This window comes from Piliocolobus tephrosceles, chromosome 7 (assembly GCF_002776525.5).
Source record: "Piliocolobus tephrosceles isolate RC106 chromosome 7, ASM277652v3, whole genome shotgun sequence".
Classification (NCBI taxonomy): Eukaryota; Metazoa; Chordata; class Mammalia; order Primates; family Cercopithecidae; genus Piliocolobus; species Piliocolobus tephrosceles.
In genome coordinates, this window is record NC_045440.1 from 106,135,071 (window position 1) to 106,160,242 (window position 25,172).

Below are 25,172 nucleotides of genomic sequence, written 5' to 3' on the forward strand. Positions count from 1 at the left end.
TAATCATATTTATTGATCAATTTCCTTTATTCTTTCTGCTTTTGTTTGTTTTTTGTTTTTTGTTTTTGTTGTTGTTGTTTTGCTTTGTTTTGTTTTTTGAGACAGAATTTTGTTCTTGTTCCCCAGGCTGGAGTGCAATGGCTCGATCTCGGCTCACCGCAACCTCCGGCTCACTTGAACCTCCTGGGTTCAAGCGATTCTCATGCCTCAACCTCCTGAACAGCTGGGATTACACGCATGTACCACCAAGGCCAGCTAATTTTGTATTTTTAGTAGAAATGGGGTTTCTCCATGTTGGTCAGGCTGGTCTCAAACTCCTGACCTGAGGTGATTTGCCCCCCTTGGCCTCCCAAAGTGCTGGGATTATAGGTGTGAGCCACTGCCCCCGGCCTGATCAATTTCTTTATAAGAGCTGGGTTTCATATGATTTTATGCTTGGAAAGGCTTTCCAAATTTCAAGATAATATTCCTTCTAATTCTTTGATAGTTTCATATTTTACATTTAAACTTTGATCCATCTGCAATTTATTTAGTGACTGCAGTGTGGTAGGGATACAAATCTATTTATTCAAATGGCTCTCTAGTTTTCCCAATACCATCTAATGAACTGTCCATTTTTCTCAGTTGATTTTAAATGCTGACTTTTTTTTTTTTTTTTTTTTTTTTTTTTTTTTTTTTTGAGATAGAGTCTTACCCCGTTGCCTAGGCTGGAGTGCAATGGCGTGATCTTGGCTCACTGCAACCTCTGCCTCCCGGGCTCAAGCGATTCTCCTGCTTCAGCCTTCTGAGTAGTTGGGATTACAGGTGCATGCCTCCACACCCAGCTAATTTTTGTATTTTTAGTAGAGACGGGGTTTCACCATGTTAGCTAGGCTGGTCTTGAACTCCTGATGTCTTGATCTGCCCGCCTCAGCCTCCCAAAGTGCTGGGATTACAGGTGTGAGCTACCCCACCTGGCCTAAATGCTGACTTTTTCATATACTCAAATGTTATGTATTTTATGTCCATTTCACAGAAAAGAAAACAGAAACTCAAAGAGATTAAGCAACTTGCTTGAGGTTGAACAGGGAGCTAGTGACAGCCCAGTCTTGGAAACCGTCTACACTGCTTTCAGTACAACCTGCCAGACAGGGAGAAGTCAGCCAGAGTCAGTGACTGGCTGGAGAGGAAAAGGGCGGGTTGTTTCAATGGTGAACCTATCAATCGTGGCACTGAAAGTCAGGAAACTTGATATTTTGAGCCAGTTTTAAGATGAAGAGGTTGATGATGATAGGACCCAGCTGCAGAGTTGTTGAAAAAATTAACTGAGTTAAATTGTGTAAAGGGTCTAGAATAGTGCCTGGAGCACAGTGAAGACACAGTACATGTCAGTACTCCCGTGACCCTCCGAGTGCTGAATGTGTATGTGCACCATCAGTTGGTATGGATGAGGATAAGACAGGATAGTGCATATAAAATGCAAATGGTATTCACCAAAACAATGTGTTAGCCAGGCACAGTGGCTTACACCTGTAATCCCAGCACTTTAGGAGGCTGAGGCAGGCAGATCACTTGAGGCCAGGAGTTTGAGACCAGGCTGGCCAACACAGGGAAACCCTGTGTCTACTAAAAATACCAAAAAAAAAAAAAAAAAAAAAAAAATTAGCTGGGCGTGGTGGTGCACGCCTGTAATCGTAGATACTCAGGAGGCTGAGGCCTGAGAATCGTTTGAGCCTGGGAGCTCAAAAAACACTTCACCAACAAAACACTTTTTGGTGAATACCAAAAAATTACAAGTGTTGCTGCTCTCATTAGTGCAGCAGTGAGGATGAGATAGGATAGTACATATAAAATGCAAAGAATAGTATTCAAACACACACACACACAACTGTTATTGCCCCAATTAGTGCAGCCTTGTAGTTAGCTGGCCAGTGGGAATCAAGGCCAAGGCGTCTGCCAAGGGTGATCCTCTATAGATGTGTTGAACAAATGAATGAGGCAGTGAATCTTTCTTTGTTTTTCTGTTTTGTTTTGTTTTTTTCTTTTTTGAGACAAAGTCTCACTCTGTCACCCAGGCTGGAGTGCAGCGGTGCAATCTTGACTCACGGCAACCTCTGCCTCCCAAGTTCAAGTGATTCTCAGCCTTCCAAATAGCTGGGACTACAGGCCTGTACCACCACGCCCAGCTAATTTTTGAAATTTTTGTCAAGATGAGTTTTCGCCATGTTGCCCAGGCTGGTCTTGAACTCCCGACCTCAAGTGATCCACCTGCCTCAGCCTCCTAAAGTGCTGAGATTCCAGGTGTGAGCTACCACGCCTAGACTGTGAGTGAATCTTTCACCTTACACTCACAAGATTGACTATATCAGTTCCATGCTTCTTATCCTGATTTTTTTTAAGTGCAAAAGTAGGAAGAAAGGGAGTTTCTCTTTCTGCCCGAGAGTCTTCAGTAACTCAGCACCATTCCCTACCTTGCTAGCAGGGATCTGGGTTCTATTCCATCAATGAGAGGTACTTCTGCAAGATTTGGAAGAAGGAAGAGAAGAGCAGACACAAGACTGTGTAGTGGCTTCCAGGAATTAGTGTGAAAGTCACCTGTTTTGGTCTGCAGACACTTGTGATCATCACTACAGTCTCCTGCAGGTTCTGTAACTTCCTAACTCTCTGAAAGCTAGCAACCATCCTGAGAGGTAAGACTAGTTTAAATCCCAGCACTTTGGGAGGCCGAGACGGGCGGATCACGAGGTCAGGAGATCCAGACCATCCTGGCTAACACGGTGAAACTCCGTCTCTACTAAAAAATACAAAAAACTAGCCCCGTGAGGTGGCAGGCGCCTGTAGTCCCAGCTACTCGGGAGGCTGAGGCGGGAGAATGGCATAAACCCGGAAGGCGGAGCTTGCAGTGAGCTGAGATCCGGCCATTGCATTCCAGCCCGGGTGACAGAGCGAGACTCCGTCTTAAAAAAAAAAAAAAAGACTAGTTTGCCTTTACTTTTGTTCCTCCAACCCTCTCAGTAGTTTTGTAACCACTTAATTCCCTATATTAAACCCCTTTCTGTTTGAAATACCTGGGGTGTTGTCTGTTTTCCCAGCTGGACTGTAACTAAACACTTTCTTTTTGTCAGGAAAGGAAAAATTTCCCAGCAATCCACCATCAGACTTTTATCCATATCTAGAGTAAAAAAGCTAAGTAGCTCACATGCCTACTACAAAACCCAGCCAATTGGCCAAGGTAAATGGGATTACCATAACAGGCTTGAACTAGTCCTGATTCCTCCCCCAGGGTTGGGCACATTACTGCTTCATATCTGAGTAAAGAAGAGGAAAATGACTGCTGTGCAGACACCAATAGTTTCTGCTACCAGTGCTTTGGAGACCCCAGTGCAGTTTGGAGGGTCCTAATAAGAAAAGTTGGGCTGAGAGTGGCGTTTGTCTTTTGGGTCTGGCTGATGGCAGTAATGAATGTCTAAGGAAATGGGCTTCATGATAAGGCTGAGAACCCATTAGAAAAGAATCAATGTGTTGTATTGATTTGAGGTGGGCATTTGTATTTTCTTCTATGCAAGTCCCACTTCTTGGGACAAATTGAAAAACAGAAGTGCAGTGGAGTAAAGCAGGACTAAAAATTATGTGTACATTGTCTATTGAATGGACAAATAATAATGCTTTGCACAGGTATTATATGTTTTAATAAAGATAATAATAAAAGTAACCACTTTAATAGTACTTAAAGCATACCAGGCATTTTTCCAAATGCTGTCTATGCATTGTCATGTAATCCTCACAATAACATAAGGTAGGTATTATTATTCCTACACACAGGGTGAGAACGCTGGGGCACTTGAGGTTCTCACTCTCAAGGTGAGAACCTTGAAAGTTGTCCAAGGTCACACATAGCTTTAGGTGACAAGTTGAGATCTGAACCCAGATGGTGTGGGCCTGAGATCATACTGAGAACATAAATTTGGATGGGCACAGTGGCTCACAGCCTGTAATCCCAGCACTCTGGGAGGCTGAGGCAGGAGGATCACTTAGCCCAGGAGTTTGAGACTGGCCTGGGCAACACAGCAGGACTCCATTTCTCTTCCCTTTTTTTTTTTTTTTTGAAACAGGGTCTCATTCCGTTGCCCAGGCCAGAGTGCAGTGGCACGATCTCCGTTCACTGCAATCTTCATCTCCTGAATTCACGCAATCTTTCCACTTCAGCCTCTTGTAGCTAGGACTACAGGCACACACACCCCATGCCTGGCTAATTTTTGTATTTTTTGTAGAGACAGAATTTCACCATGTTGCCCAGGCTGGTCTTGAACTCCTGAGCTCAAGCAATCTGCCCACCTTGACCTCCCAAAGTGCTGGAATTATAGGCATGAGCAACTTCACCCAGCCCTTGAGACCCCATCTTTACAAAAAATAAATAAATAAAAAATTAGCTGGGTGTGGTGGCCCACGCCTGTGGTCCCAGATACTTGAGAGGCTGAGGTAGGAGGATGGCTTGAGCCCAGGAGGCTGAGGCTGCAGTGAGCCGTGATCATGCCATAAATTCAAGGTGGCTTTTTGTCACTATGTATTCTGTTCATCAATAGATGACAAAAGAAATCACATGAGGAGCTGTGACATTTGTTCATGTTTATATATGTGTCTTGTTGCTGCTGTAACAAATTAACACAAATTTAGTGGCTATAAATAATACGAATGTACTCTTTTCTAGCACTGGAGGTCAGAAATCTAAAATCCACAGGGTTGTGTTCTTTCTGGAGGCGCTGGGGAGAATCTGTTTCCCTGCCTTTTTCGGCATCTGGAGGCGCCCACACTAAATGGCCTCTTGGCCCCATGACCCCATCTTCAAAGCCAGGAGCATAGCATCTTCTCTCCCTTCTGACCTCATGCCTCCCTTTGATGAGAACCGTTGTGGTTACATTGGCCCCGCCAGGTAATCTAGGAAAATCTTCCCATCTCAAGATGTTTAGCCCAATTACACCTGCAAAGTCCTTTTAACCATGTAAGCTTCCAGAGAGCAGTATACTGGCTTCTTTAAGGAGCCATTACTCAGAGTAACCTAATGTTACAAGGAGAGCCTGCCCTGGAGAGGGTAGGAAAGGGCCCGACTACGGCAATGAGTCCACCACACAGATAGAAGGGGCAGAGGCCACTGCGTGAAGGCCTAGGCCGACTTGCCCTGAGCCCTTGCCTGGTTCTATCCCACACTGTGGCTGGTGGGGTGGGTGGACACCTCACCTCTGAGGACAGAAGGGGAGGGAGTCCTGTGGGGGAAAGCAGCTGCTCTTGCAAGAGTGTCCTTCTCTTGGCTGGGCAGGGCCAGCTCTGAGGAGCCTTTCCAGGGGAGCTTTGTTTTTCCAGAAGAAAACTGACAGAAGGACAGCTGCCCCAGAACAACAAGAACTAAGTGAAAGCTCTGCAGAGGTGCAGATGGTAGCTACGTCCCTCCCACGAGGGTCCTCCCATGTTGGCAGGCCACAGGACGCATAGTCTCATCCAGCCAGCGGTCCATGTGGGCCCAGCCTTAGAGTATCTTCCTCCTGATAATGAAGGCCAGGATTTGCAGCTGGGCTGAAATGGCCTGGGCAAGGATGCATGGTCAGCTTTAAGCAGCCTGCACATAGCATGCCATCCTGCAGCGTGCAGTGGAGTCACTGGGGCATGGGATGGGGAGGTTATGTGCTGGGGTAGTCTGAGGGCTCCCGCTCCTCTGGAGGAGCTCAGCCTTCTACAAAGTCTTCCTCTGGCTTCTCCTCTTCCCATTGTCCTTAATAATGAACATGCAATAGGTGACTTTTACAGGTGGCTCTAGAATTATCAATAAGGCAGTGGGTTGGAGGTGGGGAGGGAGGGCCCAGGAGGAAGGGCTTGGGCTCCCTGCCCACAGTGGCTCATATCTGTCTGGGGAAACATGTTGACGTTGCTTTCTGGACTCTGGCTTATGCATGGAAAATATGCAAGAACAACGAAGTTCGTCGCCTTCTGCAGAGCACTTCCCCAGATCCCAGCGTGATTTTCATACTTCAGGAACAGTCACAATAAAGTTCTTGCAAACAGCTTCATGTCAAGCCAACTGAAAGAGGTAGTTCAGCATGACACGCCTTTTCCTGGAGGCATTACTGAGCTTTTCTTGCCTGCCAGAAAGTTTCCTCTTCACTGCCTTGACGAACACAAACTCTGTCAAAGACGAGTTTAGGTCTGCACGTCATCTGCGAACACAGCTGGGGCCAGCGTCAGGCCGCTGCCAGCTACAGAGGGTTTATTTTCTTAGCAACCCTCTCCTTTCTTGACAACAGTAGCCTGGAGCCAAGTTCCAGGGTGACAGGTATGGTCAGTGATTTGCCACAGTGGCTTCTGTCCCATCGCCCCTCAGAAGTGCCATCTGGGCATGTTTTAGCCTGAACCTGAGCCTGGCCAATCCTTACACCCCTGACTCGACTTCCTTCAGACCTGGCCTGGCTTCAGCTCCTGGAACCCTCCCCATGCTGAGCAGGGGCCTAGGGAATGCAGATTTGTCCTCAGCAGCGAAGTCAGGGCACAGAAGGATTCTAGAAAACACAGAGGCAAAGCAAATGCGGAGAAGGGCTGGCAAAGGCTGAGTTGGGAGTCCTTCATTCCTTATGCCAAGTGGCCCAAGGCTCCTTCTGACTCAGTTTCCTTCCCTGAAGGCCAGAGCTGTGAGGGTGCATACCCAGCTTACCTCCTGAGGCAAAGTTTACCCCCCTGGCTGTGAGAGCAGCAGGGGCCCCAAGATGACTAAAGCCAACCCTGTCATCTATCAGATGCAGAAACTGAGGCCCAGAGAAGTAAATGACATGCGCAAAATCAGAGGTGCGGGTGGGCAGCAGGACTAAGATTATTACCCAGGACCCACCTGAGAAAATCAGTAGAACTGGCCTCCAATTCCCACCCCCAGCACCACCCTGACATGCACACACCGGTTGCAGGTGACCCTTCTGTGACTTTCACACCCTGACGAGACTGCCTGATGACCTGAGCACACAACCTGCATACAAGTGCGGGCTCAAGGGATGTCTAGAACCCATGCGGTGGTCATTACAGCCACCACCGTCTGCAGCTTAGCTCTGTGACGGGCAGGGTCAAGGGCCCACCTGCACCAGCTCCTAAATCCTCATGTCTCGGTGCACTAATGATGAGCCCCAGTTTACAGAGTGGCAGACTGGACTAGGGGAGCTTCCTTCACTTGCCCGAGTTATTCAGCCAGAAAGAGGAAGAGCCAGAATTTCTGTCCGCTCTGCTGACTCCAAACCCACACTGTTAGCAGTGCTAGGATTCTGCCCCTGTTTAGACAGGACCTGCTTCTATTCTTCCTTCTTTGGGATCCTCCCCTGGGCCTTCTTTCCAGGTAGAGGGCATGCATTTTGGCAGAAGGAGATCAAGGGTTGTAAAGGTGGAAAAGAATTATTAATCTGCATGCTAGTGTGTAGGAAGCCCAGGGACAAACAGGGAAGTCATCCAGATCCCTCCAGCTTACCTGAACCTCGATGGGGCAGAGGCCTGGGGCTGGGGCCAGGGGCAGGGAGAGACTTACTTTGCAATGTATACCATCTTATATCTTTTATATCTAGTATTGTGTGCATGTCCTGTCTTTTCACAGATGTTTCAGAAAAAGTTGCTCAGATGTATTCAGAAGGGGTAATGACCCCAAAGTAATCCACCATACATGCTTTTTGTAGTATAAGCCCTCGTGAGGCCTCGTGGCCTCTGGAACAAGCCCAGGGAATGTGTTGTGGTAAATAATAACCTGACGCCACTTTGGCAGAGCGATCCAAGTGGGTTCTCGCCTCTCCTAGCGCAGTTCATGCTTTGACTAGCCTGAAAGCTCCACTCAGCACAGGCCTGGGTGTTCTCCTTCTTCTTAGGCATCCAGGAAGAGGGGCAGAGGCTCAGGAGATGTGGTTGTCATCGGCCTCCCTCACCCTTTCACCCCAGTAGCTCCTTATGTTACTTCGTCATCACTCAACATGTGATGAAGAACAACTCAACATGTCCTGGAATGATCCTATTTATGTGTTTCTCCCTGCCCTTTTCTCTCCCAATAAGCAAGCACCTCAAGAGTATGGACTTGCTCCTGATCCTGGCACCTAGAATAGTCCCAGGACAACATGGGCACACAAGAAGCCTTGAGGCCAGGTGCGGTGGCTCACACCTGTCATCCCAGCACTTTGGGAGGCTAAGGGAGGCGGATTGCTTGAGCTCAGGAGTTCAAGAATGGCCTGAGAAATGTGGTAAAACCACATCTCTACAAAAAATGCAAAAATTAGTTAGGTGTGGTGGTGTGCACCTGTAGTCCCAGCTATTTGCAGGGCTGAGGCAGGAGGATCACTTGAGCCCAGGAGATCGAAGCTGCCGTGAGCCGAGATCACACCACTGCACTCCAGCCTGGGCAACAAAGTGAGACCCTGTCTTAAAAAAAAAAAAAAAAAAAAAAAAAAAAGCTTTCTTGAATACTTGAGTAACGCAGACTCAAACTGTCGGAGATGAACTGAATACCTGCCTGAGCTGTACTAAGCATTAAATGTGATAGTTCATGATGCATGTAAAGCTCTTATGAATGGAAGCTTTCTGCCTAGCACAGAGCCTTGCACACAGGTGCTTAAGAGCTATTGAATGGAGGCTCGGAGAGGCTAACTTTATCAAGATCACATTGCTAGTGTGTTCCAGAAGAGAATTTGGCTCTGATGTGTGCAACTGTTTCTCCAGAGCCCAGAGAAAGTGGGGCTTTTGCCTTCTCCCTTAGTCATTGATATGGTTTGGATCTGTGTCCCTGCCCAAATCTCATGTTGAATTGTAATCCCCAATGTTGGAGGTGGGGCCTGGTTGGAGGTGACTGGATCTTGGGGGTGCATTACCCCTTGGTACTGTCATCACAATAGTGAGTTCTTGTGAGATCTGGCCTTTCGAAAGTGTGTGGCACCTCTGCCCTCTCTCTCTTGCTCCTGCTCCAGCAATGTAAGACATGCCTGCTTCTCCTTTGCCTTCTGCCATGATTGAAAGTTTCCTGAGGCCTCCTCAGAAGCCAAGCAGATGCCAGCATCGTGCTTTCTGGACAGCCTGTGGAATAGTGAGCCAAGTAAACTGTTTTTCTTTATAAATTAGAAAAGAGAGAGAGAGCGAGAGAGCGGTATTGAATGAAGGAGCGAACAATGAATGATGATGGTGAGTCATGATTCATGATGAATGAACTCACGAAGAGGGAAGATGCCTTCAAGACCAACTAGCCAAACCCAAATACTTGAAAACAAGAGAAATTCAGTGGCCTTCACTCATCTCAGCTTTCCTGAGAAATAAAGAATGCTATACCCACCCCCGGTGTGGTTACAAGCCAAACGCCAAGCCCTGCCCCAGCCCAGCGGGGGCCTGGGGAATGCAGACTTGTCCTCAGCAGCGAAGTCAGGGGACAGAAGGATTCTGGAAAAACACAGGGGGAAAGCAGGTGCTGAGAAGGGCTGGCAAAGGCTGACTTGGGAGGCCTTCATTCCTTATGCCAAGTGGCCCAAGGCTACTTCTAACTCAGTTTCCTTCCCTGAAGGCCAGAGCTGTGAGGGCGCATACCCAGCTTACCTCCTGAGGCAAAGCTTACCCCCCTGGCTGCGAGGGCAGCAGGGGCCTAAAGATGACTGAAGCCAACCCTGTCATCTATCAGATGCGGAAACTGAGGCCCAGAGAAGTACATGACATGCTCAAAATCAGATGTGGGGTGGGCGGCAGGACTAAGATTATACCCAGGACCCACCTGAGAAAAACTGTAGAACTGGCCTCCAGTTCCCACCCCCAACACCACCCTGACATATACACATCAGCTGCCCACAAGAGCATTCAGACCTTTGTAGGGTACCCCGCCCTCCCTGGATATCATGGAAACAGCAAAGCAGAACATGAGTCCCTTCCCCCCACTGGCCAACAGGGTTTGGAAAGATTGACTTTTGACACTCTAGGCACAAGCCCTATCGTGCCTAGAAATCATGAGCTCTCTATTCTAGGCATCCCAGCATCTCAAGGAGCAGCCGAGCTGCCTGTGAAGCAATTTCTGCTGAGTTCTCTGGGGCTCCTACTCTCCCAGGCTGGCTCCTAGGTGAGCCTGCTGGCCTCCACTCCACACATGGGATGCTCCGATCCCATCCTCCTCCTTCAAATCAGATCCACACCTGGAACTGGCCTGGAGCTCCCAGGCCACCATTTCCATTGCAGTGCCCTTGTCCAGCCCTCCTGCTGGGACTGCCACTTCAGCCACAGCATTGGTTTCTCATTTTTGCTCACTCCCCTTTCCTCTGCCTCCCTTCCCTGCCAGTATGCACAACCCCCGAAAACTCCCCCAACCCCCACCAGGAAGGCAGAAGTGGCAGCAGAGGTGAGGATGGGAGTAAAAGGAGGTCTTCCTGTGGGGAGCTGTTGATTAGCCACTACCCTGCCTGTGTCAGTGCCGCTGTCCATTCCTGCTTCTTCCGTGTGATGTGCACATAGTACGTTCCCCAACAAATCCCACTGAATTGAATTTCCTTTCATTTTCTCTCTTACCAGAAGTTCTTTCGTTCCTCTAACTCAGTTGCCTGACTGGTGATGAGCACAGACATTGAATAGAGGCCAAGTAGCTGGGTGCGGTGGCTCACGCCTGTAATCCCAGCATTTTGGGAGGCCAAGGTGGGTGGATCACACAGAAGTTCAAGACCTGCCTGGCCAACATGATGAAATCCCATCTGTACTAAAACTACAAAAAATTAGCCAGCCATGGTGGCACATGCCTGTGGTCCCAGCTACTCAGGAGGTTGAGGCAAGAGAATCCCTTGGGCCTGGGAGGTGGAGGTTGCAGTGAGCCGAGATCACACCACTGTACTCCAGTCTGGGTAAGAAAGCAAAACCCTGTCGCAAACAAACAAACAAACAAAAATAGAGGCCAAGTAACCAGATAAACTAGGGTTAGAAAGGAACTAGAACAAACATCCTGAGAGATTATATTTTCTTCTCACTACTCCACAAACCAGCCTCACATCTGTTTTCCTGTAGGTACAGAGACTGAGGCAGGGCCAGCTGCTGCCCAGAAAGGAGCAGGTCTGGTTTCCAAATCGGAGGCCCAGAGCGTGAGAACAGCCTAAGTGGGCCAAAGGGCAGGGGGAGGAGCTGTGCAGCTGTATCCTTACCGCATGGAAACAGGACGGTCCAGCAGTGGGTGGCATATGCCAGGGCCTGGCATGGGGAAAGCGCTTCTTATTGGCACTTCCTGGCATACCTCAGTGGCTTGGTAATTTCCCGTTCCTGGGACATGTGGGTGCTTAGGAACATTTTAACCCAGAGGCAACCAAGGAAGGTTTTGTCTTGATCTTCCAGTTGAAGTAACAGAAAATCCAACTCAAGTAAAAGTAACAATAGGTAATATCATACAGCATTTACTGTATGTCAGGCCCCATCCCAACCCTCTCTACATTAATTGCTCACTCCTGTCAATAATCCTATGCGGAAGGAACTATTATCATCCCTATTTTACAGACATAGTCACTGAGTAACCTGCCCAAGGTCATGCGGCTTGGCAAGCCAGGATTAAAACCCTGCAATTTAGCACCTGCTAACTCTTCCACCCTCCAGCCTTTTGAGATCAGACAGGCAAAACGTCAGGTGTGCTGGGCTTGTGTAACAAAGTCATAGAAAAGAGATGCAGGTGGGTCTTGGAAGACAGGGATCAGGAATTTTCTCTTTTTGTTTTTCACTTTTTATTTTCGAGACAGGGTCTTGCTTTGTGGCCCAGGCCAGAGTGCAGTGGAGTGATCATGGCTTACTGCAATCCCAACATCCCAGGCTCAAGTAATTCTCCTACCTCAGCCTTCTGAGTAGCTGAAACTACAGGCGCAAATCACCACACCTGGCTAATTTTTATTTTATATAGATTGGGGGTCTTGCTATGTTGCCCAGGCTGGTTTTAAACTCCTGGGCTCAAGCAATCCTCCTGCCTTGGCCTGCCAACGTGCTAGGATTACAGATGTGAGCCACCTTGCCTGGCCTCTTTCTCTTTTTAATTTTTCTGTTTTCTGAACTCTAATCCCATGGCAGATCCCCGGTCTCAGGAATGAGTGTGCCCCTGGCCTCCCCTTTTGGATCTTTAGTCCCTGTTTTCCTGTAGGCTGGATTTATTCTCATCTACTGCAGACTGATTTCCTCCAAAATCCACTGCAAAGCTACCCTCAGCTCTCACAGAGAAACAAACTGCCCTCCTCCCTGTGTTTGCAAGTTTGAAATTTCCAGAAGACGGGTCTGACCAGCCTGTTGGGTCAGTGCTGTCTCCTGGCCAGTCTACAGTTGGCAAGTGGGAGAGATCCATTCTCATTCAAAGTTTTGGTGGGAGGTACCAGCTCCAAAAAGAAGTGGATGGAGGGTCCTTTCTGGACAGGCGGTATCCAACATCCATGGCACAACTGCTGGGAGTAGGAAGAGTTTCCAGATCCAGGCCTCCAAACACACAGTGGGCCAAGAGCCCACTCAGGCAGCAGGTGGGGGCAAAAAGGAAATAAGAAGACTTAGAGGGTTACTCAGAAAGGAAATGAGAGGCCAAGTGCGGTGGCTCATGACTGTAATCCCAGTACTTTGGGAGGCCGAGATAGGCAGGTCACCTGAGGTCAGGGTTCAAAACCAGCCTGGCTAACATGGCAAAACCTGATCTCTACTAAAAATGCAAAACATTAGCTGGGCGTGGTGGTGGGCACCTGTAGTCCCAGCTACTTGAGAGGCTGAGGCAGGAGAATTGCTTGAACCTGGGAGGTGGATGTTGCAGTAAGCTGAGATCACGCCACTGCACTTCAGCCTGGGTGACAGAGCAAGACACAGTCTCAAAAAAAAAAAAAAAAAAAAAAGAGGCCGGGCATGGTGGCTCACGCCTATACTTCCAGCACTTTGAGAGGCCAAGGTGGGTGGATCACCTGAGGTCAGGAGTTTGAGACCAGCTTGGCCAACATGGTGAAACCCCATCTCTATTAAAAATAAATAAATACAAAAATCAGCTGGGTGTGGCGGCACCTGCCTGTAATCCCAGCTACTCAGGAGGCTGAGGCAGGAGAATTGCTTGAACCTGGGAAGCAGAGGTTGCAGGGAGCTGAGATTGTGCCACTGTACTCCAGCCTGGGAGACAGAATGAGACTCCGTCAGAAAGGAAGAAGAAAGAAAGAGAGAAAGAGGTGGAGGTGGAGGAGTAAGGAAGGGAAGGGAGGGGAGGGGAGGGGAGGGAGAAATGAGAGTGAGCAGGGAAGGGCAGGAAATCAAGAGTGGACCCCAGTTCAATATGGGTCCCTGCAACAGACTGGGGAGGACACGTGACTGTGAAGAAAAAAGTGCACCTGGATTTACAGGTCAAGGGCGAAGAGCCAAATGGGATTTCTGCCCTAGTCTTTCTTCTAAAATCAGTCTCCATGGAGCTTCGGGAAGCCTGCTGGGAATTAGTCCTCATGCTTCCTCTCAGCTTGTACCGAACCTATTCCTGAGTGACAGGTCACCCCAAAATGTAGCTGCTAAAACAACAGTTGTCATTTATTATCTCTTACAGCTTCTGAGAGTCAGGATCTGGGGGCTGCTTGACTGGGTGATTGTGGCTGGGGGTCTTAGTCCCTTTTCTGTTGCTTATACCAGAATACCCGAAATGGTAATTTATGAAAAAAGACTATTTTATTTTATTTTATTTTACTTTATTTTGTTTTTTAGACAGAGTCATGTTCTGTCGCCCAGGCTGGAGTGCAGTGGTGTGATCTCGGCTCACTGTAACCTCCACCTCCCGAGTTCAAGTGATTCTCCTGCCTCAACCTCCAGAGTAGCTGGGATTACTGGTGCGTGCCACCACACCAGGCTAATTTTTTGTATTTTTACTATAGATGGGGGTTGCACCATGTTGCCCAGGCCAGTCTCAAACTCCTAGCCTCAAGTGATCTGCCCACCTCAGCCTCCCAAAGCGCTGGGATTACAAGCGTGAGCCACCGTGCCCAGCCAAAAGGAATTTATTTCTTACAGTTCTGGAGGCTGAGAAGTCCAAGGTTGAGGTGGCAAATCTGATGCTAGCTTTCTTGCTGGTGGAGAGTCTGCAGAGTCCCAAAATGGAGCAGCAGGTTGAATGTGCTAATAATGTGTTAGCTTGGGTCTCCCTTCCTCTCCTTAATAAGCCACCAGTTCCACTCTCATGATAACCCATCAATCTATTAATCTGTGAATAAATTAATGCATTCATAAGAACAGAGTCCTCATGATCCAATCACCTCTTAAAGGCCCCACCTCTCAACAGTGCCACCTTGGGGATTAAGTTTCAACCTGAGTTTTGTAGGGGACATTCAAACCATAGCAGGCTCTTTCATAGATTGCAGTCCCATCGTGGCTAGGCCTGGGCCAACTGGAAGACCTCCACCCTCACAGGTCTGCTGCCTGGGCTGGGGGGTGCCCAGCAGGGGCTCCACAGGCATCTCTCTGCATTGCTATAGGGCCCTTCCATGTGGTCTCCCCAGCAATGGTGGCTTCAGGGTACCCAGATTGCTTCCATGTTGACTTAGGGGCCTGAAGGCACATATTCTGAGAGACAAGCAGGAGCTATGTTGCCTTTTATGAGCTAGTCTTGGAAGTCACACAGCATCATCTCCACAGCACTAGACCAACAGAGGCAATTTCAAAGGTTCACCCAGGTTCAAGGCCATGGAGCATGCCCCACCTCTCCAAGGAGGGATGTCACTATCACACTGCAAGAACATACAGCATGGGATGCGGTTGGTGCGGCCATATTTGGCAGTCTGACACTGTAGCTTCATCCCAAGCCATGCCTCTTTTTTGTTACAATTCCAACAATATAGAACATAAAGTAAAAAGTGAAAGTTCCTGCTGGGCGCTGTGGCTCACGCCTGTAATCCTGGCACTTTGGGAGGCTGAGGTGGGTGGATCACCTGAGGTCAGGAGTTCGAGATCAGCCTGGCCAACATGGTGAATCCCTGTCTCTACTAAAAATACAAAAAATTAGCTGGGAGTGCTGGTGGGCACCTGTCATCCAAGCTACTTGGGAGGCTGAAGCTGGAGAATTGCTTGAACCCAGGAGGCAGAGGTTGCAGTGAGCCGAGATCATGCTACTGCACTCCATCCTGGGCAACAGAGCAAGACTCTGTCTCAAAACAAAACAATAAATGAAAGTTCCTGTCTTATCCTGCTACCCAGAGGAAAACTCTCTTACCAGTTCGTATTCAGATTCCTTTTCTAAGCACTTACAAATATGTATTTAAGTATGAATGTGTTGAAATTTTCCACAGGCCCTCCAGGGTTACTCTTCACACTTCTCCACGCTGCCCTGTGCCCCGGGAGGAGGCTAACCTGCTGCAATGGGCTCCCTCACCTTTGGGCTTCCAGGTGGGTTTGACAACTAGGGGGTACCAGGTGGAGATGGGAGAAAAGGAGGTGAGGGGGAGGTGAGAGTACTGATTTCCCCATCTCCCTCCCTGGCTGTCTCAGTGAGGTGACTGCGTCCACTACAAAGTCTCAGCTCCTGTGCATGGATGCTCTGCATCCTTATCTCTGCCTTTGGGTTATGCTATGAGCTTCACAGCAGTTATATTTTATGTTGATGACACAGCAAGTAATAATAGAGTCCCCAGTGCTATGTGCCCCAGGGGATCACAGTGTGCCTGGTGATTTCCATATATCCTGCCCACAACTCTATAAATATTCCTTTTATTAAACTCTCTGAACATTACTCAATGTCCAGTATAAATGTGCTCTTAATTGATGTGATGTAACATACCCCCGTAGTTTTAAGCAATCTGACACTATGCTATCACATAGCAACTAGCTTTTTTCACTTTCTGTATCACCTATATCTTTCCATATCAGCACAAATAATCACCCCTATTAATATTTGCATGTGCCATCTGGAATGCATATTTCCTAAGTGGTGTGACCTTCCCCACTGACGGACATTTAGGTTGTTGTCAACTTTTTTCCCTTTCACAAGTACTGACACAATGAACATACTTGCATATGTCTGTCTGTCTCAGCTGTGTTTCCTTGGGTTAAACATGCCTGATATAACTTGAAGGTTGGCCAGGCGCAAGGTTGGCAGACTCACACCTGTAATTCCAGCACTTTGCAAGACTGAGGCAGGTGGATCACTTGAACCTGGGAAGCGGAGGTTGCAGTAAGCAGAGATCGCACCATTGCACTCCAGCCTGGGTGACAGAATGAGACCCTGTCTCAAAAAAACAAAAACAAAAAAACATGCCAAAATTATCCAGGCATGGTGGCATGTGCCTGTAGTCCCAGCTACTCGAGGGGCTGAAGAGGGAGGATCACTTGAACCTGGGAGGTGGAGGTTGCAGTGAGCCGAGATCATGCCACTGCACTGTAGCCAGGGGGACAGAGTAAGACCCTGTCTCAAACAAACAAACAAAAAACTCTTAAAGGTCAAGGAGTAGGTTCTCGAGCCATATCTCCTCGGGTTCAAATCCCATCTCCTTTGTCTAATGGGAAATCTCATCTCTGCTACCTAATGACTGTGCAATTGTGGGTCTATTTAACCATTCCCCCACTTCAGTTCCTTTAACCATAAAAAGGTGATAATACCTTTCCATAGGGGCATTGAGAGGGTCAGTCTCACAGGGTCAGCCTAAGGATCCAATGATATAACCATGTAAAACATCTTGCACATTCAGCCTCTCTAAGATTCCATTTCCCCATCTGTAGGATGGTAACATTACTTCCCTGGCTGATTGGATTTGAGGATTAAATCTCATAGCGTTGTGAAGATTAAGTGAAATAATCCGAGTAAAGCACTTAGCACCATGCCTGGCCCCAGAGTAAGTGCTCCATAAACATTAGCCCTTGTGGTTACTGCCTATATTCTCTACTAAGTTTAATATTTTATTATAGGTATGATGACTACTATAAGCTTTACAGCAGTTATATTTTACATTGATTATGGTTCTTAACAACTAAAAATATTTGCTCAGAGTAATCTAGGAAGAAGACTTTACTTAAATAGACCCTTTAGACATAGAAATGTACATAGAAACATAGGTTATTAATTCATTCCTTGTTACTTCCTATTGGAAAAATCAACCAAAGTTCTTTCCATAGAGTAACACGTGAGTGTTTGGGGGCTGGTGGGTGAATGGGATGGATCGCTTTGATGATTATTTCCGTGAAGGTGAACTCCAGATTTCTATTTTTCTCTATCTGGAGAAAAACACACATTTTTGCCAACATGCATATTTGCACCTCACCACTGCAAGAGCAGGCAGAGGACACAGAAGGGAAGGAGCCCGTCCTGAGTCCTTGAACTGTGGAAACCTGTAAATATCGGACGGGAATACTAATCCCACGGAGCATTCCAGGATATCAGGTGAACCAGGTGAAGTGTCCCTGGCGGCTTCAGAATAAACATCTACAAAGGCCAGGGTGTTCACAGCTGTTAAAGAGGAGCCTGTGGATTTTTGGAACCGACACCCCTGCCAGAGAACTACTAGTTTTAACTGCAGTTGTGACAATTAAGCAAGAGACCTACAAACATATTGCTTAACACTTGTCTGTCAACACCCGGGCTGTCCACAGACCTGTAGCTGCCTTCTCATGGAACCTGACACTTCTATTTGGACAGTCTCCCTGGCAAAGTGTTTCCATCCAGAGAAAGTTCACCGGGGAAGCAAAAGGCATTAGGGTTTGCAGTCCCACGGCCCACTAGGGCAAAAGCCACTAGGACGGGCACCTAACCACGTGGGGCTTTGGAGAGTCAAAGCCAGCCTTGGGGTGGGGGTGGGGTGCTTCTCCTGCTAGTCCCCTCTCCGCCTCTCCCCTGTTCCTGGCACAAAGAGATATGTTCTCTGCACAGCTGTTTGCCCTGAGAAGCTGGAACCAGGCCATGGGATGCTCAGGCTGACACAGGGAACATGATCCTGCCCGCTCAGCCCTCCACTGGCGGGAAACTGTTGTCCTTACAACTCCGGTTAAGAAGTTAGATTAAGGAGTTAGATTAAGAAGTTAGAGTGTTAAGAAGGCAGATTCCCAGACACACCCCCATAAATTCTTACCCGATGGATGAGACTCTGCATCTGAGAAATATCATCCCCGTCAGAATCACGAGCTAAATTATCCCCCAAGCAATGTTTAAAAAATGTCTGTGCCATCATTGAAAAGTTGGGAGATTTAGTGTACAAATTTTGGCTCGACACGATGGCTCACGTCTGTAATCCCAGCACTTTGGGAGGCCAAGGTGGGCGGATCACCTGAGGTCAGGAGTTCAAGACCAGTCTGGCCAACATGGCGAAACCCCGTCTCTACTAAAAGCAGAAAAATTAGTCGGGCGTGGTGGCACATGCCTATAATCCCTGCTACTCGGAGGCTGAGACAGAAGAATCGCTTGAACCCAGGAGGCAGAGGTTGCAGTGAACGAAGATAGCGCCACTGCACTCCAGCCTGGGTGACAGAGTGAGACTCTGCCTCAAAAAAAAAAAAAAAAAAAATTAATTAAAAAAAATAATAAAATAAAAATTTTATTTTCATCCAGAGCACAGGCAAGCCCAAGTCTACTTTACCAGTCGGTAGTAAGAAGCCGGTACTATGGAGCATCTGCCATTGAGGCAAGGCTGGCGCCCTCCAATCCAACCACACACACATGCTGCGTGCACACTCATCACTCTGGCCGTGTCCTGTACATCGACTTTGAGTTTGTAAACTCTGCTCATTCTTCCAGGATGAAGAGAAGTAGCAGAGCCTAAAGCATACTCCTTTCGGCTTTCCCAGCTGCAGTGAGTTGTATTCCTGTCCCTGCTGCCTGGCCTCTTAACCCCACTCTACTAGGGCATTTCTCACTAGAACTTCCGCAAGGGAAGGGCTTTGTCTATTTTGTTCTCTACCATCTTCCGAGTGACGACTGTGGTGCCTGGAACACAGTAGGAGGTCAAAAGTATGCATCAAACAACTACAATGATAACACTTCACATTACTAGGATGGCTATCATCAAAAAGTAGCCAGGTGTGGTGGTGCAGGCCTGTAGGCCCAGCTACTTGGGAGGCTGAGGCAGGAGGATGGCTTGAACCCAGGAGTTCAAGACTTCAGTATGCCATAATCACACCTGTGAATAGTCACTGCATTCCAGCCTGGGCAACATAACAAAAAAAAAAAAAAAAAAGAAAGAAAGAAAAAAATAACAAGCATTGGCGAGGATGTAGAAAAATTAGAGCCCTCATTGCTTGTGGGAATGCAAAATGGTGCAGCCGCTTTGGAAAACGGTGTGGGAGTTCCTCAAATGTTAAATGTAGAGTTCACACAAAAGCCGTCAATGCCAACCCTAAATATAGACCCAAGAGAAATGAAAACAAGTGTTCAAACAAAAACTTGCACATGAAAGTTCGTAGCAGCGTTATTCATCATAGCCAAAAGGTGGAAACAGCCCAAAATGTTCATCAACTGGTGAATGGACAAACAAAATGTGGTATATCCATACAATGAAATATTATTTAGTCATGAAAAGGAATGAAATACTGATACATGCTATGACAAGGATTATGCTATAAAAGAAGCCAGACGCAGAAGGCCACGTGTTGTATAATTCCACTTACATAAAATATCCAGGACAGGCAAGTCCATAGGGACAAAAAGTAAAGTAGTGGTTGCCAGGCCCTGGGAGGAGAGGGGAATGAGGAGTGACTACTTCACAGATACAGGGTTTCCTTTGGGGGTGAAGATATTCTGGACCTAGACAGTGGTGATGGCTGCACAACATTGTAAATGTACTAAATGCCACTGAATTGCACACTTTAAAATGGTTAAGATGGTGAATTTTATGTGTAATTTACCATAATAAAAAAAAGTTTCAGATGAATGAATGAATAAATGAGTCTTCCACCGCCATGCCCTAAAGGCCAGATGTTGACAAGGAAAGTCTAAGTCGTCTCCAGAGTCCGGTCCCCACCCCACCTTCATCCTTGCGGTACACCATCTGTCCTGGGAGGGCAGACGGGGCCCAGCTCCAAGCTGAAAATGGGACAGAACAAAGCTCCTTGGCTCTCTATCTGCTTCCAAATCTGGAAGATGGAGTGGGCAGTCACACCCACCATTCGAGGCTGCTGGGAAGACTAAGTGAAAGTTCTCTGCACACGTAGACCCGTAGTGAGTACTGCTTCCCTTCCAGTCCTCCACAGAGGAGCTATCGCGGGAGGGATTCCTCAACCCACACAGCACTGGCTCGGGGTGGGCTGGCTGCACGTTGTGGGATCCTGTTGGGGCCTGGACATTTGCTGTGCAGGCGAAGTGCTGAGAACACCACCCCTCAAAGTTCCACCTGGAAAGTGTCCATACCTATTAGTAGAACCCACGGTTCCCAACATTGTACTGCACACAGCATGGCACTCCATTACTACCTAATTTCTTGAGGACCAATGAAAACACACCTGCTTTCAAGCAGTGGAAACTTCATCCCCAAAAGATGGTCCCTGCCACAGGCTGTGGCGCTCTTGAGGCTCTTGAGTGATGGGCTGCAGCGGTGGGGTGCAGTGGATAGCAGAGTACTGGAACCTGGTTGTACAGAAAATGGCAGCAGCCACTGGGTCTGGAGTCCTGGCTCTGTCCTTAAAGGGGTGGCTTTAACCTGTGTGCTCCTGGGCTGTTGTGAGAATTTAAAAAGACTAATGCTGGCCAGGCGCAGTGGCTCATGCCTGTAATCCCAGAACTTTGGGAGGCCGAGGCGGGTGGATCACCTGAAGTTAGGAGTTTGAGACCAGCCTGGCCAACATGGTGAAACCCTGTCTCTACTAATACAAAAAAATTAGCCGGGAGTGGTGGCACATGCCTGTAATCCCAGCTACTCGGGAAGCTACTCAGGAGAATAGCTTGAACCCCAGAGGAGGAGGTTGCACTGAGCAACAGTTGCCTGGCGACAGAGCGAGACTCCATCTCAAAAAAAAAAAAAAAAAAGATGAACGCACCTAAAATGGTGTTATTGTGCACCCCTATACATTTTACCACTGTCATGCACCTAATGTGAGGGATTACTACATGTCAGCATGAGCATCATCTAACATCCTGCTCTCTTTGCATCGGAGCCGACTATAAATAAAAATTTCACTCTGTCCATATTCACAACCTATCAGGGAATCTTGGTCTCAGTGGATGGAAACCAGATTACATTGTAGTGATTCCACCACGACGGCGGCATCTACTCCCTAACAGCCACTGTGGTGGGCATTTTCTCAAGGTTTTCTCTTTTGGTTCATTCTTCCAGGAGCCTTATAAAGTGTATTATTTTCTCCTCTTTATAAATGAGGATGAGAGATTAAGTCACTTGCACGAGATCACACACCTAGAAAGTGAAGGCAGGGTTAGAACCCGAGTCCATTTCACTTCAAAGCCTGCACCCTTCCCATTCATTTATTCATTTATTCTACAAGAATTATTAGGGGCTGACCACTGTGCTGAGCCCTGGGGGAGCAGACGACCAGACCTGGCCCTGGGCCTCACTGAATGTGCCGGCTAGAAGGGAGCAAGTAGACAGATGATTTCAATGATGAGGGGATGCGAGTGACCCAGTGAGGAAGAGGAGAGGGCTCTCCAGGAACATCCAGCACTTGTGTAGGCAGGGGTGGGAGACAGCCTCAGGGAGGGTGGAAGGATGGAAAACTGCAGAGAGTTTTGATTACCTGGAGAGCAAGGGAGAAGAGTGGGTACCAACAGTGGTGGTCAGGCCAGATAACAGAAAAGCACACAAATCATGATGAAGAGCTCAGAAGCCATCCCCTGGGCAGCCGAGAGTCACCGATAAATTTTAAGCAGGGGAGTGACACGATCAGATTTTCTGTTTCCATGTCCTTCGAGCCTACAGATGTTCCATAAGACCCACAAAGCAGCTGTAATGCAATCCCCCTCCACACCTTCCTGGCCTGTTCGTTTTTCACCCACATCCATTTATTAAGGGCCTTGCTCATAGGTCAGAAAACAGGCTCTGAGGCAGACTTACATGGGGCTTACTGGGGAGACAGCTAGAGCTACACCTGCAGGGAAGTGAAGGAAGCAGGGTTGGGTAGGGCAGAGGCTGAACGGAGATGTATTTGCAACAGAAACCTCAACTGGTCCTATGGGGAGCTCAGAAGCTGGGGTGTCCCAAAATAAGGCAAGGGGGCTAGGCCTGTGTACCCCCTCATCATCAGTTATTGTATGCAGGTGGTATGGGGTGCATGGCCTTGGACCAGGCAACTCCCTTCAGTTGAGGGCAGCATCTGGGGAGGGACTCAGCTATGAGCAGTTAGCAAGCCACACTTCCTGCTGGTGAGGATGGAGGGCCTGGGTCCTGCAGAGGGTTTGGGTGGGGCACTAGCGTCCATTGCAGCCTGCTTGGCTCAGAGATCTGAGCAAACAAGTCTTGATGTGTGCTGTTTCCCAGCTCTTGCCCCCATCTGCTTCTGCAGGGGCCAGTCCTCTGCAGAGTTCCCCTTGAATATGTCAGGACAGCAGCCAAGACACAATTCCGACCTTCCCCTCTCTCCTCTTCTGCCAGGGACCAGCTCATGCACTTCCACAGTACCTGCCAAACTCTTCCCCACCTCCCCACCACCCTACCTGGCTGCCTATACATGAACAGACAGAGCTATGCAGTCTTCTGTGGCAAAGCGGAGCACAGAGTATTCCCCTTTGTGGCACACTCTCCTAAAGCAGCCCTAAAGAACTTCTGTGCCCAGCTACTCAGGAGGCTGAGGTGGGAGGATCCCCTAAGGCCAATTTGAGACCAGCCTGTGCAACATAGCAAAAACCCTGTCTGAAAAACAAACAAAAAAACTCCTAGGCTTCAGTTTCCAGGGTTAGCTCCTTGACTTACTCCCTGCTGGGCTGGGCAGTTAAAATACCTAAAGCTGTGTTTCTCAATCCTGGCTGCCCAGTAAAATCCCCTGGGAAACATTTTATAAATATCAACGCCTGGGCCCCACCCCCAGCCCAATGGCATCAGAAACTCTGAGGGTGGGGCCCAGGCGCTGTGTTTCTTAAAATTCCCCTGGTGATTCTAAATATGCAGCCAGGGCTGAGAACCAGTGACCTTGATTTTTATTTACAAGGATCAGTGTGGGTGTGTGGAGGGACAGAGGTGATTTGGAGGAGAGCTGTGAGGATCCAGAGATGATGGGAGTGGAAAAGAGGGGGTAGAGACTCAGAAACAGAATAAACAAGGGAGCCAGGTAAAGGCAGAACAAGAAAAGCTGGAGGAATCACCTGGGGAGCTAAAGGAATGCTGGGAATGAGCTCCCCACCACCGGAGATCCCGATTCGATTGGGCCAGGTAGCTGAGCGCTGGGGGAAGCGTCAAAACAGCCAGGTGATTTCAATGGGCGGCAAAGCTGAGCGCCGGAGCTCCGGGCCATGCCACAGCCTCTTATTTGGGAGCCTCACCACGCAGGTGTCCAGGTGGCCTCCACCCAGTGTAGACAAGCCAGCCGTGTTTTTCGCCACCTGGACCCTGGAGTGAGGTCTTGAGCAACATCGATTTCCATCCAATCTAAACTTAAATATGGGCACGCCCAGCCTCCCTCCTGGGAAAGTGTCTGAGCGGAGCTGTTCTGTATGACCTGGGTGGCCTTTTGTGACATGTTCTCAGGGGACTCTGTGCTGGGCTGTCTGCTCCTCCCACCTAACTGCATTGGCACATGGTTTATCTGGTTCAGCATTTTCTTAGATATGTAATCGTTTTCTAAAAAGGAAATTGCTTGTTTTCTAAAGGCAAATGTAATATATTATTTTCCCCAAAAAAACATGAAGTAGAAAATGAAAATCACCCTTAATCTCAACACCCAAAGGTGACCCCAACTGAGAACTGGAGAACCAGCAGCTGACCTGGTTGTCACAGCTGGGCCTTGGTGTCCCATTGAGCACAATCAGTGTCTCAGAGCACCAGCACCAGCCAAGGCCACTGTGACTGTGAAGATCGAGACAAAAACAAGAGCACAGTCCAAACTACAAAAATAACCCAGCATCCCCCTATCCTGGCTAATGGGTGACGATTCTCTTTGTTTTTGTGTGTTGTTGTCTCTACCAATTTATAGCCTCAGTCAATTCATCTCCATAAGAATTATTAGACACTCATCTCATCCAATCCAGAGCAAAGATCTGCTTCCTTGCACCATCCCCAAGCTTCCAACTACCTACCCCAGGCCCACATCTTATTATGAGTCGTTTCCAGCCTCCTCTTACTGAGACACCCCACGGTTCCCATGGTGTGCATGCTTCCAAACTGCAATGAGCCAGTAAACCCAACTCCACATGTGGTCCTGGTGGTCTCTGGCTAGGGCACATTGACACCACAGATTTTGGAAAATACGCTTCTAGACATTATTTTTTCTATGAACATATTTTTTTTTTATTTTTCTAATGAGATAGGACTATAATTCTTTCTTCCTTTTTTTCTTTTTTCTTTTTTGAGCCAGGATCTCACTCTGTCACTCAGGCTGGAGTGCAGTGGTGTGATCATAGCTTACTGCAGCCTCTAACTCCTAGGCTCAAGCGATCCTACTGCCTCAGCCTCCCAAGTAGCTGGGACTACCGGTGTGCACCACCACACACAGCTAATTTTTAAAGTTTTTATAGAGGTGGGGTCTCCTTATGTTGCCCAGGCTGCTCTCAAACTGCTGGCCTCAAGCGATCCTCCCACTTCAGCCTCTCAAAGCACTGGGATTACAGGAGTGAGTCACCATGCCCAGCCAAGAGAGGACTATAATTCTATTTTGCACTTTAAAAAAATGAGCAATCTCTTAGGAATATTATTTTAAAGAGCTGTGGTTGTACAGATGTTGTAGGCTCACTAATACCACTTTCTAACTGTGCGATGATGTGTTTCTTTAAAGCTTTTGAGAGCAGGATCTAATTTTTTTTGTTTTGAGACAGAGTCGTGCTCTGTCACCCAGGCTGGAGCGCAGTGGCACGATCTCGGCTCACTGCAACCTCTGCCTCCCACGTTCAAGCGATTCTGTTGCCTCAGCTTCCCAAGTAGTTGGGACTACAGGCGCGCACCACCACGCCCAGCTAATTTTTGAATTTTAGTAGAGACGGGGTTTCACCATGTTGGCCTGGCTGGTCTCAAAATCCTGAACTCAGGTGATCCACTTGCCTTGGTCTCCCAAGGTGCTGGGATTACCCACGTGAGCCACTGCACCCAGCCCTAATGCTTTTTTGTTATCAGCCATGGATGCTGGCTTTCTTTGGC